This window comes from Carcharodon carcharias, chromosome 22, assembly GCF_017639515.1.
Source record: "Carcharodon carcharias isolate sCarCar2 chromosome 22, sCarCar2.pri, whole genome shotgun sequence".
In the NCBI taxonomy this organism is placed as follows: domain Eukaryota; kingdom Metazoa; phylum Chordata; class Chondrichthyes; order Lamniformes; family Lamnidae; genus Carcharodon; species Carcharodon carcharias.
This window is the reverse complement of record NC_054488.1, coordinates 52,732,995-52,744,377: the sequence shown is the minus strand read 5'-3', so window position 1 is coordinate 52,744,377 and position 11,383 is coordinate 52,732,995.

The following is an 11,383-nucleotide window of genomic DNA, read 5'->3' as shown; positions in this document are numbered from 1 at the left end:
TATCTCGGCCTCCTGTGGAGGTCCCCAACATCACAGATTCCAGTCTTCAGCTAATTCGATTCACTCCATATGATATCAAGAAATGGCTAAAGGGACTGGATAGTGGAAAGGCTATGGGGCCTGACAATATTCCGGCAATAGTACTGAAGACTTATGCTCCAGAACTTGCCGTGCCCCTAGCCAAGCTGTTCTGCTACAGCTACAACACCGGCATCTACCCAGCCATGTAGAAAATTGCCCAGGTATGTCCTGTACACAAAAAACAGGACACATCCAATCCAGACAATTACCGCCCCATCAGTCTACTCTCAGTAAAGCAATGGAAGGGGTCATCAACAGTGCTATCAAGCAACACTTGCTTAACAATAACTTGCTCACTGATGCCCAGTTTGGGTTCCGCCAAGGCCACTCAGCTCCTGACCTCATTACAGCCTTGGTTCAAACATGGACAAAAGAGCTGAACTCCCAAGGTGGGGTGAGAGTGACTGCCATTGAACATCAAGGAGCAATGGCTGGATTCTCTCTTGTTGGAGATAGTCATTGCCTGCCATTAGTATGGCATAAATGTTACTTGACATCAAGGCAGCATTTGACCGAGTGTGTCATCAAGGAGCCCTAGCAAAACTGGAATCAATGGGAATCAGGGGGAAAACTCTCCACTGGTTGGAGCCATACCTAGCACAAAGGAAGATGGTTGTGGTTGTTGGAGGTCTAGGACATCACTGCAGGAGTTCCTCAGGGTAGTGTCCTAGGTCCAACCATCTTCAGCTGCTTCATCAATGACATTCCCTTGTGATGGAATAGGTCAGAAGTGGGGATGTATGTTGATGATTGGACAATGTTCAGCACCATTTACGACCCCTCAGATACTGAAGTAGTCCATGTCCAAAAGCAGCAAGACCTGGACAATATCCAGGCTTGGGCTGACAAGTGGCAAGTAACATTCATGCCACACTAATGGCAGGCAATGACCATCTCCAACAAGAGAGAATCCAGCCATTGCTCCTTGATGTTCAATGGCATTACCATCACTGAATCTCCCGCTATTAACATCCTGGGGGTTACCATTAACCAGAAACTGAACTGGACTAGCCATATAAATACTGTGGCTACAAGAGCAGGTCAGAGGCTAGGAATTGTGCAATGAGTAACTCACCTCCTGACTCCCGAAAACCTGTCGACTATCTACAAGGCACAAGTCAGGAGAGTGATGGAATACTCCCCTCTTGCCTGGATGAGTGCAGCTCCCACAACACTCAAGAAGCTTGACACTGTCCAAAACAAAGCAGCCCACTTGATTAGCCCCACATCCACAAACATTCACTCCCTCCATCACTGATGCACAGTAGCAACAGTGTGTACCATCTACAAGATGCACTGCAGGAACTTACCAAGGCTCCTTCGACAGCACCTTTCAAACCCACGACCACTACCATCTAGAAAGATAAGGGCAACAGACCCATGGGAACACCACCACCTGGAAGTTCCCCTTTAAGTCAGTTATCTTTCTGACTTGGAAATATATTACCGTTCCTTAAATGTCGCTGGGTCAAAATCCTGGAACTCCTTTCCTAACAGCACAGTGGGTGTACCTACACCACATGGACTGCAGCGGTTCAAGAAGGCAGCTCACCACCACCTCCTCAAGGGCAACTAGGGATGGGTAATAAATGCTGACCCAGCCAGCGAAGCCTACATCCGCTGCATGAAAAAAACATAGCAGCCAAATTGCACACAGCAAACTCTCACAGAGACCAATGAAATAACAACCAGCTAATCTGTTTAAGTGCAGTTGACTGGGGATAAATATTAGCCAGGACACCAAGGATAATTCCCCTTCTCTTCTTTGAAATAGTGCCATGTGATCTTTTGCATCCATCCAAGGAGTCAGATGGGGCTTTTTAATGCCACATCTGAAAGATGGCTGCTGACAGAGTGGCACAGGAGTATCAAACTTGATTTTTGGGCTCAAGCCTGGAGTGGGACTTGAACCCGGAACCTTATGACTCAAAGGCAAGAGCGCGATCAACTGAGTCATACTGACATTTATGAACTGTAATGCGATGTAAAATTATTTTTCAGTCTGGATGATTGTTGGGGGATTTGGCTCCTGCAACAAAATGCTGATCTGCTTTTTGGATAACATAACTGAGCATGTGATGCCCACAAGAAATAATTTTTTGACCTTCCCAAGTTATCCAAGTGGCATTTTTTTTGACTTTTGGATTTGCAGAATTGATGGGACTTAAAACATACCTGTGATCTGTCATGGGCAAAAAAATGCTTTAGTTCATTTAAAGCCAGTTTGAACTACAGTATCAAATTAAAGAGCTAAAATTTCAAGGTGATAAAATTTTATTCTATCATTGTCATTTAGACAAGACACAGTCTGTACAAAGACACTGTACCAAAGAGTTAAAGCGGGGTGCCTTTAATTTATTTTACAAGGAACCAAATATTTTCTGGTTAAAAGGAGAACTGAGTTTTGTCAGATTCCATAATTCTGAAGACCACTTTCATGGTAAAAAGAAACATTCCCGTAAATAAAAGCTTTGTTCAGAATATACGAAAAACCCACACAGAATAATTAAACGAGAAACATATGGTGTCATATTGACCTGAGTATTAAATCCATTGTCTGACAGGAAAAACAACCAGATTTATGGGATTTCTTGGTGTAGATTATATTTACTGGATGATCACATTGTTAATGTGCATATTGCTCATTGCCCTAATGCTCTATAATATGGTTTGTGGGAGTTTTGTTAATCATGTTTGTTTAATGTTTGTCCAGAATCTTTCTTTCTTTGGCTGGGACTTTTTGTGACAAAGAATATCGGTTTACTAATAAACTGGTAAGACATGACACATTCTGGAATTGTACTTTAACAGGTGACCATCTTAAACTGATGGGTCTGCAAACCATATCTGCAGTCTCCATACAAATGCTCTGAAGCACACGCCAGTCAGATGTGTTTTTTTAGATAAAAGGGTAAACTGAGGTCCTCTGATGCCTCTGTTTTTAAATGAAATGCTTAATGTCGAGTTTCCATCCATTTCCTTCAAACACTATGGAAATGCAAGTTGCTGCTCCAATGCATAGGGATATCATGCATCTTATGAAGATTGTCTTTGTTATTAAGGGCTATCCTAACAGATTGTTGTTGCATCAAAGGATCTTTGCAACGGGGGCTTTAGTTCTGCATAAAAGCCCTCATAAAATTATTTTAAAAATTTAAACAGAATAGATTAGATTTTCTCAGCTACTCTTGTCAGCATGAGAGATAAACTGACTGTAATACAAACAAATTAGTTATACAAAAATGCTAAAAATGTACACGGTCAAATTATGCAGTGGGTTATGGAAAATGACATTGAATAACTGCACTTTGTCCTGCAATAGACAGAGCAGCTCCCAAATAGCAAAACTGATTAATGCAGTATATAACTGAGTAACACAAAGCAAGGATTGACAGGGTAGACCAGACCAGAACTAGGCTAATGTGTTCAAGATCCAAGATAGTCACTTCCTTTTCTCCAGGTAGCATAGCTGAACCATGGCTTATGGTGTGATTTCACTACAAAGCAGGACAAGGTGGCAGGCCCCAAGTCTACTTCAGCTGGAACAGGAATTGAACCCTGTGCTGTTGGCAAGGGAGGCAGTGGCATCGTGGTATTGTTGCTGGATTGATAATCCAGAGACCCAGGGTAATGCTCTGGGGACCCGGGTTTGAAATCTCACACGACAGATGGTGGAATTTGAGGTGGAATTAAAAGTCTAATAATGACCATAAAACCATTGTCAACAGTCATAAAAATCCATCTGGTTCACTAATGCCCTTTAGGGAAGGAAATTTGCCCTCCTTACCTGGTCTGGCCTACATGTGACTCCAGGCCCACAGCAACGTGGTTGACTCTTAAATGCCCTCTAAACAAGTGCAGTTAAGGATGGGCAATAAATGCTGGCCTAGCCAGTGATGTCCACATTCCAAGAATGAATAAAAAAAATTCTAAACCACACATTAGCCAACTGAGCTAACTGACCCCACTCCCCACCATCCAATAGGGAATTCAGGAGAAATTGCAGAGATTGGTTAGAATGTGGAACACTCTACCACATTGAGTAGTTGAGGTGAAAAGTGTAGATTCTATCAAGGGAAAGCTAGATAGCCCATGAGGTTAGAAAGGAACAGAAGGATGGGGTTAGTGAAGTGGGAGGAGGCTCATGTAGAGCATGTACACCACCATGGACCAGTTGGACTGAATGGCCTGTATTTGTGCTGTAAATACTTTGTGCTATTTTGTAATATTTTATAAACCAGAAGATTCTAGGTTCAGTTGGTGGATTTTGCTGAGTGCTGCACTTGGCCTCAAAATCCCTATAGTTTGTGAGAGAGAAGAACTTAACCAGGGTTCCTGCTGCCTATTGCTATCCACCAATGCCCACTGGAAGTCTACATGTGTTCAATAAGAATGGGATTGGGTAAGCTGTGATTAGCTTAATTAAGGAAAGCCAACATGGATTTGTTAAAGGCAAATTGTGATTCACTAACTTGCTGCAATTTTTGATGAAGGTAATGCTGTTGATGTGGTGCACTTGGACTTCCAAAAGATATTTGATATAGTGCCACACAACAGACTTGTGGGCAAAGTTATAGCACATGGAATAAAAGGGACAGTAGCAACATGGATATGAAATTGGTTGAGTGTCAGGAAACAGAGTAATGGAGTTAATGGTCAGTTTTACAGACTGGAGAAAGATTTGCAGTGGAGCTCCCAGGGGTCAGTGTTGGGATGCTTCATTCCTGATATATATTAATGACCTAGACCTTGGTGTACAAAGCACAATTTCAAAATTTTCTGAGGATACAAAACTTGGAAGCATTGTGAACTGTGTGGAGGATAATTTAGAACTTCAAGAGGACATAGGAAGTTGGTGAAATGGGTGGACAAGTGGTAAATAAAATTCAATGCAGAGATATGTGGAGTGATTCATTTTGGTAGGAAGAAGGTGGAGAGACAATATAAAATAAAGGATACAATTCTAAAGAGGGTGCAGTAGCAGAGGGACCTGCTGTATATGTACATAAATCACTTAAGGTGGCAGAACAGGTTGAGAGAGCAGTTAATAAAGCGTATAGCTTCCAAGTCTTTATTAATAGGGACAAAGAGAATAAAAGCAAGGAAGTTATGATAAACTTGTATAGAACACAGGTTTGGCATCACCTGGAGTATTGTGGTCCAGTTCTGGATGCTACACTTTAGGAAAGATGTGAAGGCATTAGACAGGGTGCAGAAAAGATTCATGAGAATGTTCCCGGGGATGAGAAAATTAGTTACGTAGATAGTTTGGAGAAGTTGGGACTGTTTTGCTTGGAGAAGAGAAGGTCGAGAGGAGATTTGATAGAAGAATTCAAAATCATGAGGGGTCTGGACAGAATAGACAGGGAAAAAATATTTCCAGTGGTGGAAGGATTAAGCACAACAGGGCACAGATTTAAGTTATTTGGCAAAAAAAGCAATGGAGGCGTGAGGAGAAACTTTTCCATGAGTGGTTAGGATCTGGAATGCACTGACTGAAAATATAGCGGAGGCAGCATCAATTGAGGCTTCACAATGGAATTTGATCATTACGTGAGAAGGAAGAATGTGCAGTGCTAAGGGGAGAAGGCAAGGGAGTGGCACTAGATAAATCACCCTCTACAGAGAGCCAATGCAGACATGACAAGCTAAATGGCTTCCTTCTGTGCTGTAACAATTCTGTAATTCTGTGATGTCCCCCAAGGTTAAATAACCAACCAATACACTTCATTTAGACTCACAATGAAGAATGGCTGCTGGTACCCGTGGAACAGTACAAGTTAGGGCATGCAATAAAGTCATGGAAAAACTCGGGGAGCAAAACAGAAAGAAAAGGAGAGGCCAGGTATGAGTGAGAATGTAACGCAACTGAGAATTTACTTTGGTTCTTTATCTGCTGGTGTGGGTGGCACAATTCCAATATGGACTGCCATAACCTGAAATATAACCTGTTCTACCCCACCTCTGCTGATGATTCCAAATCTCTAAAAATATAAATACCAACTTCCTGAAAGCTCTGAATCAATTGAAATGTTGTGCCAAGCATGTTAAATTCTCGCAAACATCTTAGCTATCAGAACCTTAAGGAGATTTGTATCCAAAATTAATTTGGTGGGATCCACCAGCCATTAACATTTCCCAACAACCTTGCATTCGCATGTTTACCCTCCCAGAGTGCCAATATTACAGGATGCTCTGACCGTAATATGACTGGAAGGAAAATGAGTACCAAGGTCAGATGCTAACTGTAAATCCATTATATCAGCAGAATGCATCTGTGTTGTGAATCAGGTGCTGAAAATTCTGATCTGATCCAGGCTTTTCTTTAAAGAATGGACAGCTCCTCCCTTTACTAAGATAGCTGGTTCAGGTCTGCTTCTATAAGGAGAGATATGAGACTGGAAGGTTACACATCGGCATATATCTGCAGCACCATGATGGTTAATGGTCATAAACCACTTGTTGCCAAGATTACAAGGAACAGTCTTTTGACATTGTGGTGTAGTAAGAACTCCTTTGGGAGCATTTAGAACTTATTGACGGGTACACAGTGTTTTAGATCAAAGGGAATGACTGACAAGCACTATGTTCAGTGAATTAACTCTCTATTAGTCTTTCTTTGTAATTAGTCTTTCTTTGCAATTCAAACTGCTTTCTACTTTAAGAAATGCTGATTTATGAATGCTTTAACTCCATTCCATGGACATATTTAAAACAAGCTAATGGTCCTCTGCAAGGCTTCAGCATCCAATGTTAAGTGTTCATTTAATTTACTGTTAAATCGAATAACAGTGGAAATGCATTCATTGGTTTCCCAGTCATGTTTATTTCAAAACCAACAGCGTTCGGCTATGGCCCAATAACAGTGAGATTAACATTTATCATAAAGCCTTCAGAAGGTAAGTGGACAATCAGGTAGGGAGATGCCCACCCTCAAATGGAAGGCTGTCAGTCATAACATTTTCTTTCCTACAAATTGTTTGTTCTTTGACTAAAACCGGTTAACTTGTCATTTATTTCATACCTGTTTGTGGGAGCTTGCTGTGCACGTATTTGGCTACTGCCTTTCCTACATTACAACAGTGACTAAAGTGCTTTGAGACATATTCAGGTTGTGAAAGGCGTTATGTAAATGCTAGCTTTTTTTTTTCTGAAACTTTCATGTTCCACTCAGCGTTAAACTGTGAAACACCAATCAGCACAATATCCTGGTTCTAACTTAATTTGTGTCCCTATTGCTGGACTCTTGCCGGAGGGGTATAGAGGGAGTGCAGCAGGAGAGCTGAGCTGAGGATGTGGCTGTAATCGTTACTGGAGTAAAATTCAACCTTTTCTGGGAAAAAATTTTGTTCATCAGATATTTTAAGAGAAACGGATCAGCTTCTTTTCACAAATGGCTGATTTAATGATACAGATTGGGTTCTGTGGGTCTGTAGAATTTCCTGTAGCTGAAATTCAGCTGTATTTGTATCAGCTAACTTTTATTAGAAGCCTAGTAACATTTTCAGTGACTATGTTACATCCCAGTTAATGGTGCCCAGTGATATTTATACCTTTCACACAGTTAGCACTGTGCCAGGACTTCCCCTGATTCTTGTTCCTGCCAGTCACTTCCACTTACTGTTAATTCCACTGAACTGTAGTATCAGTAACTGACTCCTAAGTATCAGCTGGCCTGTTTGTGCTTTGCCTATGCATCCACGTCTTGGCCATGTTTAGCATGTAACCAGGCCTATGGATACTGCCAGAGTGGATTATAGGAAGCCTCCCACGTTGCTGTTGCAGAACTTTGTTATGACTTCTGCTGCTCCACTAATGACATCCCAAGAGATACACAGGCAGTGGCAAAACAGGGCCAATTTTAACCAACAGGCCAGGTGTGCAATTCCCCTTTGGCACAAGACCTTTTTAAGGACAGCGTCTCATTAACAGGCCACCAGTAAGCTGCATTACCTTGGGGCACTAACCCTCCAGGCTAGCCTTGGCCACTCCGGGAATTAAAGATTTGACTCCTAGACACAAGCTAGCATACATAAGAGAAATATAATAGGAGCATGATGGAAGGAAACTGAGATTTGTTTTTCATCTTCGTTCATTTTTACAAAACCACCGAAGGTGGGCAAAAGGATGTTTGACAGAGAGCCAGGAAGCATCCAATGGAATAATGACGAGTCCGTCTGCTCTACAATTGGCTTGCTCCACCAGGGAGGTCAAGCATGAGGTCATGTGACGAATCAGAATTGGCAGCTCTATGTGTACTTCGAATAGACATCCCATCACTGGTCACAGGCTGTCTCTGATCTGGCTCAATATGGGGAAACTGGGAGGTAGGCCCGGTGGAGGGGGAGAGGCATCCATAGAGGGGGCAGGGAAACTTGAGGCAGGAGTGGTCCACCTTATTATTGTAGAGCCTAGACAAATACTCTTGCTCCTCCTGGCCCACAAGAAAACAATTGTGAAAATTGCTTTTTTGAGGCCTCTTCATTTTGATGAATAGGTTTTCCTGAGGGGATTATCTGCAGCACAAGTCTCCCTTTGTAGGCTAGCAAAACTCCACCAGCTCCTATGTATGTTATGGGGCCCCATTCTGATTCAGGTGGATGCCTGTTTTAGGCAGCGGAAGGTGAAAATTAAAACGGTGTCAAAGTAAGTAGAACCCAGTAAATTAACCACCTTCATTTTAACTCTACCAGGTGGAAGAGGTTAAAATTACCCCAATAACTACCAAACATCTTAAACTGCCTTCTAATTACAATACTTTAATACAGTCCAACAACAAGCATTTGTTCACTGTGTCTGCCATGTGCTTGGTTACAGAAGGTGGTTAGTTTCAAAACATGAAGCAAAATACTGTTTAACAGTGTTGTTAATGTATTCAGCAAACAAGCTAATGGAACATTCACCTCTATAACTAGAGGGCTAGAACATAAAGGGAGAAAGTTTTGCTACAACATCACAGAGCCATAACTGGAGCACTGTGTAAACTGTGTACAGTTGTGGGCCCCACACATTCTCAAGGCTATATTAGCCTCAGAAGGAGTGCAGCATAGATTCGACAGGACGTTACCAAGTTTCCAAGGGTTAAATTATAAGGCAAAATGACACAAACTTGGCTTGATGTTCCCTGGAGTGTAGAAGGTTAAGGGATGATTTGATTGAGGCTGTTATGATTTTGAAAGGAATTGAGGATAGAAAGAGAGAAACATTTTACTAGGGAGACTAGGACAAGGGGACACAATCTTAAACTCAGAGCTAGGGCATTCAGGAGAGAAGTTAGGAAACACGCAGAGGGTGGTGGAGGCGTGGAACTCTCTTCCACAAAATCAGTAGATGCTAACTCAATGAATAATTTGACATCTAGCATTGATAGCTTTTTATTAACCAAGGGTATGAAGGAATGTGGTTAGAGGGAATTAGGATACATAATCAGCCATGAACTCAATGAATGGCTGAACAGGCTGTATGTCCTACAGGTGTTCCCATGCACCTAGATAACCCACTGTGGATTTCCAAACAGAACACAAATTGTGTAAATGCAGAATGACTGAAAGATGGACAGCAACTGGGAAGATGTGGATTTTAAAAAACAGCTCTCCGATGATACCCATGTAAAACGTCATTATGGTGTTGCTTAACAGAAGAGGAGGAGAGGATATGGGCTTGGCACCTAGACATAAGAAGTGAGGGTCTGTATAAGGCTGTTAGTTCTCTGTTTGGTTTTGTTTTATTTCCAACTTCTTATCTTTTAAATGACTTATTTTACAGTTAACAGTAGATACAGTGGAAACATACGAGTTCCAAATGGTTTGAGAATGTATTCAAGATGAAATCATTTTCTATTACCACCATTGTGGTTCAGGAGTCCTACAGTGAATTTTATTAGCAACCAGAGCAGATGAACAGACCAGGATATGTTATCCCAATTCATCAAAAACTTGTAACATGAAACTCATCCTTATCTCTCAGAATCTCTCTGGTGCTTCTCGAAGAATGTCAAGTAATTCCATAGAAACTAGAGAGGGACAGCTGATCCTTGTCACACAAGCCTGATTCCGAGCCTCTATCAACTCTTATCCTGGTTTCTATAGCTCCCTCCCTCCGCTCTCACACTCTTTGTCTGTTGCTTCTCATTGTGGGGTTTAGGTTTGGAGAAGTGTACTGCACATCCACCATTTCATCTTGAAGTTACCAGAAGTATTAATGAAAACTATCAATGACATAGAGCTTTTGAACAAAACACTTCAAATGCTCCTATTTTCGAAATGGTCTCATGTACACTTGGGGCAGCAGTGCTGAGAAATGGTCAGCTAAATCCTGGTGATAACCAGAGACTTTAGTCCAGTGCTTCCTAAACTTGTTCTTCTTGTGACCCTATTTTAACACTTGAAAACTGCTGTAACCTCGGAGCGAGGAGAAGGGAGGGGTGGTTGGTGTGAGTGAGCTGTCAGAGCAGGAGAAGGATGATAGCTGTCAGATCGGGTGGTGGGGGAAGAGCTGTCAGAGTGGAAGGGGGGCAGTTTTCAAAGCAGAAGACGGGAGAGTGCTGTCTGAGTTGGGTGGGGGTGCATATCAAAGGGCCACGAAGCCAGTCCTAAGCCTGTCGCACCACGGTCTCCACTCTACAGTCGTCATTGCTGCCTCAGAGCACGTGACCCCAACTGGTCATCCCATGACCCCACTGGGGTCACATACTTGGGAGGGGGAGAGGGAGCAAAGAGAATCAATCCAAAAGGGTGAAAGGGCCCTTCCAATAATTTGTCCCTATGTGATATTTTGCCTAGCTAATTGACAGTGCATTTATAGTTCTGAATTCCCTGAAATGTCTGCCTCATTTATTATGCAGTATCAGGGGAAGGCAGTGTCATAGTGGTATTGTCACTGGACTGCTAATCCAGATACCAAGGTAATGCTCTGGGGACCCCAGGTTTGAATCCCACCATGGCAGATGGTTGAATCTGAATTGAATAAAAATCTGGAAGCCCATAAAACCATTGTTAATTGTTGTAAAAACCCATCTGGTTCACTAATGCCCCTCACCTGGTCTGGTCTACATTTGACTACAGATTTGCAGTAATGTGGCTGACTCTTAAATGCCCTCTGAAATGGCCTAACGAACCACTCTGTTGTGTCAAAACTCTAAAAAGCCAATAAAAAGGAATGAAACCAGGAGGACCACCTGGCATTGACCCAGGCACCGGAAATGACAACAGCAAACTCAGCCCTGTCAACCCTACAAAGTCCCCTTTACTTGTGCTTGTGCCAAAATTGGGAGAACTGTCTCACAGACTAGTCAAGCAACAGC